Genomic DNA, 7,684 nt, shown 5'->3' with positions numbered 1-7,684 from the left:
TGTATAACCCTGCTGATCTACCACTTGGTATATCACCCTACTTATCTACCACTGGATGTATCACCCTGCTGATCTACCACTGGTTATATCACCCTGCTGATCTACCACTGGTTATATCACCCTGCTGATCCACCACTGGTTATATCACCCTGATGATCCACCACTGGTTGTATCACCCTGCTGATCTACCACTTGTTACATCACCCTGCTGATCTACCACTGGTTATATCACCCTGCTGATCTACCACTTGTTACATCACCCTGCTGATCTACCGCTGGTTGTATCACCCTGCTGATCTACCACTGGTTGTATCACCCTGCTGATCTACCACTGGTTGTATCACCCTGCTGATCCACCACTGGTTGTATCACCCTGCTGATCCACCACTGGTTGTATCACCCTGCTGATCCACCACTGGTTGTATCACCCTGCTGATCCACCACTGGTTGTATCACCCTGCTGATCTACCACTGGTTGTATCACCCTGCTGATCCACCACTGGTTGTATCACCCTGCTGATCCACCACTGGTTGTATCACCCTGCTGATCTACCACTGGTTGTATCACCCTGCTGATCCACCACTGTTTGTATCACCCTGCTGATCCACCACTGGTTGTATCACCCTGCTGATCCACCACTGGTTGTATCACCCTGCTGATCCACCACTGGTTGTATCACCCTGCTGATCCACCACTGGTTGTATCACCCTGCTGATCCACCACTGGTTGTATCACCCTGCTGATCCACCACTGGTTGTATCACCCTGCTGATCCACCACTGGTTGTATCTCCCTGCTGATCCACCACTGGTTGTATCACCCTGCTGATCCACCACTGGTTGTATCACCCTGCTGATCCACCACTGATTGTATCACCCTGCTGATCTACCACTGGTTATATCACCCTGCTGATCTACCACTGGTTGTATCACCCTGCTGATCCACCACTGGTTGTATCACCCTGCTGATCCACCACTGGTTGTATCACCCTGCTGATCCACCACTGGTTGTATCACCCTGCTGATCTACCACTGGTTATATCACCCTGCTGATCCACCACTGGTTGTATCACCCTGCTGATCCACCACTGGTTGTATCACCCTGCTGATCCACCACTGGTTGTATCACCCTGCTGATCCACCACTGGTTGTATCACCCTGCTGATCCACCACTGGTTGTATCACCCTGCTGATCCACCACAGGTTGTATCACCCTGCTGATCTACCACTGGTTATATCACCCTGCTGATCTACCACTGGTTGTATCACCCTGCTGATCCACCACTGGTTGTATCACCCTGCTGATCCACCACTGGTTGTATCACCCTGCTGATCCACCACTGGTTGTATCACCCTGCTGTTCTACCACTGGTTGTATCACCCTGCTGATCCACCACTGGTTGTATCACCCTGCTGATCTACCACTGGTTATATCACCCTGCTGATCTACCACTGGTTGTATCACCCTGCTGATCCTCCACTGGTTGTATCACCCTGCTGATCCACCACTGGTTGTATCACCCTGCTGATCCACCACTGGTTGTATCACCCTGCTGATCCACCACTGGTTGTATCACCCTGCTGATCCACCACTGGTTGTATCACCCTGCTGATCCACCACTGGTTGTATCACCCTGCTGATCCACCACTGGTTGTATCACCCTGCTGATCTACCACTGGTTATATCACCCTGCTGATCTACCACTGGTTGTATCACCCTGCTGATCCACCACTGGTTGTATCACCCTGCTGATCCACCACTGGTTGTATCACCCTGCTGATCCACCACTGGTTGTATCACCCTGCTGTTCTACCACTGGTTGTATCACCCTGCTGATCCACCACTGGTTGTATCACCCTGCTGATCCACCACTGGTTGTATCACCCTGCTGATCCACCACTGGTTGTATTACCCTGCTGATCCACCACTGGTTGTATTACCCTGCCGATCCACCACTGGTTGTATCACCCTGCTGATCTACCACTGGTTGTATCACCCTGCTGATCCACCACTGTTTGTATCACCCTGCTGATCCACCACTGGTTGTATCACCCTGCTGATCCACCACTGGTTGTATCACCCTGCTGATCCACCACTGGTTGTATCACCCTGCTGATCCACCACTGGTTGTATCACCCTGCTGATCCACCACTGGTTGTATCACCCTGCTGATCCACCACTGGTTGTATCACCCTGCTGATCCACCACTGGTTGTATCTCCCTGCTGATCCACCACTGGTTGTATCACCCTGCTGATCCACCACTGGTTGTATCACCCTGCTGATCCACCACTGATTGTATCACCCTGCTGATCTACCACTGGTTATATCACCCTGCTGATCTACCACTGGTTGTATCACCCTGCTGATCCACCACTGGTTGTATCACCCTGCTGATCCACCACTGGTTGTATCACCCTGCTGATCCACCACTGGTTGTATCACCCTGCTGATCTACCACTGGTTATATCACCCTGCTGATCCACCACTGGTTGTATCACCCTGCTGATCCACCACTGGTTGTATCACCCTGCTGATCCACCACTGGTTGTATCACCCTGCTGATCCACCACTGGTTGTATCACCCTGCTGATCCACCACTGGTTGTATCACCCTGCTGATCCACCACTGGTTGTATCACCCTGCTGATCTACCACTGGTTATATCACCCTGCTGATCTACCACTGGTTGTATCACCCTGCTGATCCACCACTGGTTGTATCACCCTGCTGATCCACCACTGGTTGTATCACCCTGCTGATCCACCACTGGTTGTATTACCCTGCTGATCCACCACTGGTTGTATTACCCTGCCGATCCACCACTGGTTGTATCACCCTGCTGATCTACCACTGGTTGTATCACCCTGCTGATCCACCACTGGTTGTATCACCCTGCTGATCTACCACTGGTTATATCACCCTGCTGATCTACCACTGGTTGTATCACCCTGCTGATCCACCACTGGTTGTATTACCCTGCTGATCCACCACTGGTTGTATTACCCTGCCGATCCACCACTGGTTGTATCACCCTGCTGATCTACCACTGGTTGTATTACCCTGCCGATCCACCACTGGTTGTATCACCCTGCTGATCTACCACTGGTTATATCACCCTGCTGATCCACCACTGGTTGTATTACCCTGCCGATCCACCACTGGTTGTATCACCCTGCTGATCCACCACTGGTTGTATTACCCTGCCGATCCACCACTGGTTGTATCACCCTGCTGATCCACCACTGGTTGTATCACCCTGCTGATCTACCACTGGTTATATCACCCTGCTGATCCACCACTGGTTGTATCACCCTGCTGATCCACCACTGGTTGTATTACCCTGCTGATCCACCACTGGTTGTATCACCCTGCTGATCCACCACTGGTTGTATTACCCTGCCGATCCACCACTGGTTGTATCACCCTGCTGATCTACCACTGGTTGTATCACCCTGCTGATCCACCACTGGTTGTATCACCCTGCTGATCTACCACTGGTTATATCACCCTGCTGATCTACCACTGGTTGTATCACCCTGCTGATCTACCACTGGTTGTATCACCCTGCTGATCTACCACTGGTTGTATCACCCTGCTGATCTACCACTGGTTGTATCACCCTGCTGATCTACCACTGGTTGTATCACCCTGCTGATCTACCACTGGTTGTATCCCCCTGCTGATCTACCACTGGTTGTATCACCCTGCTGATCTACCACTGGTTGTATCACCCTGCTGATCTACCACTGGTTGTATCACCCTGCTGATCTACCACTGGTTGTATCACCTTGCTGTTCTACCACTTAACAATCACTCCTGCTGATCTACCACTTAACAATCACCCCTGCTGATCTACCACTTAACAATCACCCCTGCTGATCTACCACTTAACAATCACCCCTGCTGATCTACCACTTAACAATCACCCCTGCTGATCTACCGCTTAACAATCACCCCTGCTGATCTACCACTTAACAATCACCTCTGCTGATCTACCACTTATTATACCTTGGAATTGGAGGAGGGAAGAGGAGTGCAAGAGCTTCCTCTCGCCTCACTAAACTTCACTTCCCTCATTCAAACTCCACTTTCGACATTTAAACTCCACTTTCCTCACCTAAATTTCACTCTCCTGAATTCGACTCTACTTTTCTCAGTTAAAACCCACTTTGCTTACTTAAACTCCACTTAACTGTACAGAAGAATATGACAAAACGATACGTAAGTGCATACACCTGTTTATCACACCAACAATGAGAACATAAAACATACAGAACTATCATTAATTACCTCACTTAGATACTTAGACAAAGTTACTTACAGAGAAATAGTACATCGCTAACGAGGGTCGTTACAGTGATGTGTCATCACTAAGAGAAGTGGGATTTCAAAATATACAGACATTGTGTGTCTACAAGTGCCTACTGCAATTCACTAAGTCCTCCCTTCCCTCACTGGTTACAGAAGTGGCTTCACTCCATGAAGTAGGTTTCACAAGGTCAGCCACCTCAATGATGGTTGAGGACCCTCTGTTCCCAGCTGTTATCTCCCCTAAAATGAAGGAACAAGGTATTCCCTCATATCAGGTAGGGAGACCAGTACTGGCTTCCACCATCACAAGGCTCGAGTCAATGTCACTCCTGGCGCTGAATGACCCACACGGATTAAGCATTTCATTAAATGCACAGCAACATTCCATGTAATGAATGCTTCACAGAACTTGCCCAAGGTTGCTGGCTGCTTGTGGCGGAACTAAGGTGAGGCAGTGTCAGGCAGGTGATACAGTACTCACCTACTTGTAGCTTCAAGGGTCGATCTTGGTGGCCGTTACTGAGTTCACTCTGTCCTGTCTGCTTGAACTCTATCTTACCTAGTCTTAAAACTATGTTTGATACATCCCTCTTTACCACTTGTTAATATAATTGTAATAATAATAATAATAATAATAATAATAATAATAATAATAATAATAATAATAATAATAATAATAATAATAAAAATAATAACAGAAAAAGAAACAATAATAACAGTAACAACAACAACAACAACAACAATAACAACAACAACAACAACAACAACAACAACAACAACAACAACAACAACAACAACAACAACAACAACAACAACAACAACAACAACAACAACACAATGACCAGCCAATTTCCTCTACGAGAGTTTGTGTTGCAGTGTTGTATGACCCTTGTGGGTTTAGCTCTTACTTTTGATTGTAATAATAATAATAATAATAATAATAATAATAATAATAATAATAATAATAATAATACAAGACAGTGTTCCTTGGCTCCGATGACAAGCCTGTTGATCTTAGGAACTGAATCTACTCCTCCCTTTCCTCATATCAAACCTGATTTTCCTCCCCCCTCCATCCTCCAGGCGCTGTATGACCCCCTGCGGCTTTAACGCTTCTTCCTGAGTATACCAGTGCTGACACACCTAGCTTCAACTCGCGGTGCTAGAAGCAACAGCTTGATTGATCAAGGTCGTCACTTCGAAGAGAATGGAAATCATGTAAGCTGCAAATAAGTGTACATATGTGTGACCTTGAGTCAAGAACATAAGTGTAAATTTAGCACAGGCACAGTAATTAAGGTTTCTAACATATCATTCGACTAACACCTGCGGTACCTGATTCCCCGGCAGAAAAATAATTAACGCGGATGCACACTCAATCAGAACATATTATAGGAAGGAGGCGCTACCAATCAGAATATTATAGGAAGGATGAGCTACCAATCCACTTCTGATCCGCTTCAAGTCTTCAGTGCTGATATTTAAAAGCGCTTGAAAATTATGCCGCACTCTGCGCTATTTCCTTAGGGTAGATGATGCCAGGGTTGTGCAATACGGGGCCACCTTTACCTTGTCGCTAAGTGACCGCAATTCGTGTAGCTGAAATTCAGAGACAAGTCTGTCTTACTGGAGGAAGTGAGAGGCATGACTGACCACCGGTGAGAGACAGAGAGAAGAAACTCACTTCTATACCTGCTAAAACTAATTCATAACTGGACTAAATATGTGAGGGAACAGACAGTATCACTGATAAATCTTATATTTGCTAAATATAGACGGGAAAAGAGAGGAAGGCCGAACGAGAGACAGCAAGCAAAATATCACATACATATTTAAATATACCACAGGGGTTAAACCGAGACAAACTCTTCGCAAGTAACACATACACTCACATACATAGCAAACTTTAAACGACATCTAAGTCCGCACTGAACTTTTATCAAGTTGCAGCTGAAGGAAAACAAATAAAGTTGCCTAAAGTTTCTTCTTACAAGTTCGGGTTATTTGTAAACTGTCCCTCTCACGGTATCGTGACTTTTATTCGTCTAAGATAAATAACAGAGATCCGTCACTGACCTTATGTGAATCACTACTGAAGAAAGCGGCGAGGGAGGAGTGTCTGTGGTGTTGTCAAGTGAACACGACTGTCTGTCTAGCGAACCCGAGACTGTCCATCGAACCCGGCTGTCGGTCTTTTCGGGGGAGCCCGACTATCCGTTTGTCCGGCTAACCCGGCTGTCGGTCTGTTCCGGGGAGCCCGACTGTCCGTTTGTCTGGCTAACCCGACTGTCTATTTATGCAGTGAATTAAACTGCCCGTCAGACCAAGGTGTCGAACCTGAGAATCGAACTCTTTAGTGGCGACTGCGAACTGGCTCAATTTTTCTAATCACAAGAGTCACAGAGAGCAGCGGGAACGTGATGAAGATCAGTGATAAGAACGAGAGCCGGGTACTGTAGCACACTTAGTTAAGACACTCAACAGATTCTCTATTATCAGGGAGGTTTTAAAGTTGGTGAGCGACTAATGAGAGAGCTTGCTCTAAGCCACGCTCACCTCAAGACACGCCCCAGCCTCAAGCCACGCCCAGCCACATTTCCCAAACTGGATGTGTTGTGAGGGTGTTTGTGTGTGTGTGTGTGCGCAGTAGAATAATTTCCCCCTCTACCCCTCCCTCCTCCATCAGCTGGGCAGAAAATCACTTGCTACTGGTTGCACCATCAACTGCACTTCAGCCAAGGATTGACAGACGGACACACACACACACACACACACACAAACACACACACACACACACACACACACACACACACACACACACACACACACACACACACACACACACATACACACACACACACACATACATACACACATAGTGAAGAGGCGAGGCCAGGAGCTTGGACTTGGCCCCTGCAACCTCAACTAGGTGAGTACACACACACACACACACACACACACACGAAGTGTCCCTGTTTGCAGATGACGTGAAGTTGATGAGAAGAATTCATTCGATCGAAGACCAGGCAGAACTACTAAGGGATCTGGACAGGCTGCAGACCTGGTCTAGCAATTATCTCCTGGAGTTCAACCCCACCAAGTGCAAATCATGAAGATTGGGGAAGAGCAAAGAAGACCGCAGACGGAGTACAGTCTAGGGGGCCAGAGACTACAAACCTCGCTCAAGGAAAAAGATCTTGGGGTGAGTATAATACCAGGCACATCTCCTGAAGCGCACATCAACCAAATAACTGCTGCAGCATATGGGCGCCTAGCAAACCTCAGAACAGCATTCCGACATCTTAATAAGGACCCTGTACACTGTCTACATTAGGCCCATATTGGAGTATCCGGCACCAGTTTGGAACCCAC

At 47.4% G+C, this 7,684-nt stretch overlaps 1 protein-coding gene across 2 annotated transcripts in view; it reads right to left on the bottom strand.

Annotated features, from left to right (window-relative positions):
• The window catches only part of LOC128700519 (excitatory amino acid transporter-like), a 287,211-nt gene extending 280,386 nt beyond the window's left edge, over positions 1-6,825 (bottom strand). Inside the window, exon 1 of one of the 2 annotated variants that reach the window (XM_070086958.1) lies at positions 6,389-6,825. The gene's annotated coding sequence lies outside the window, so the exon portion shown is untranslated. The remainder of the gene's footprint in view (positions 1-6,388) is intronic. The other variant, XM_070086956.1, reaches the window with a different exon arrangement.
• Between the last annotated feature and the right edge of the window lie 859 nt (positions 6,826-7,684).

Source organism: Cherax quadricarinatus, chromosome 20, assembly GCF_038502225.1.
Source record: "Cherax quadricarinatus isolate ZL_2023a chromosome 20, ASM3850222v1, whole genome shotgun sequence".
NCBI classification, from domain to species: domain Eukaryota; kingdom Metazoa; phylum Arthropoda; class Malacostraca; order Decapoda; family Parastacidae; genus Cherax; species Cherax quadricarinatus.
This window is presented reverse-complemented; position numbering and strand designations above follow the sequence as displayed.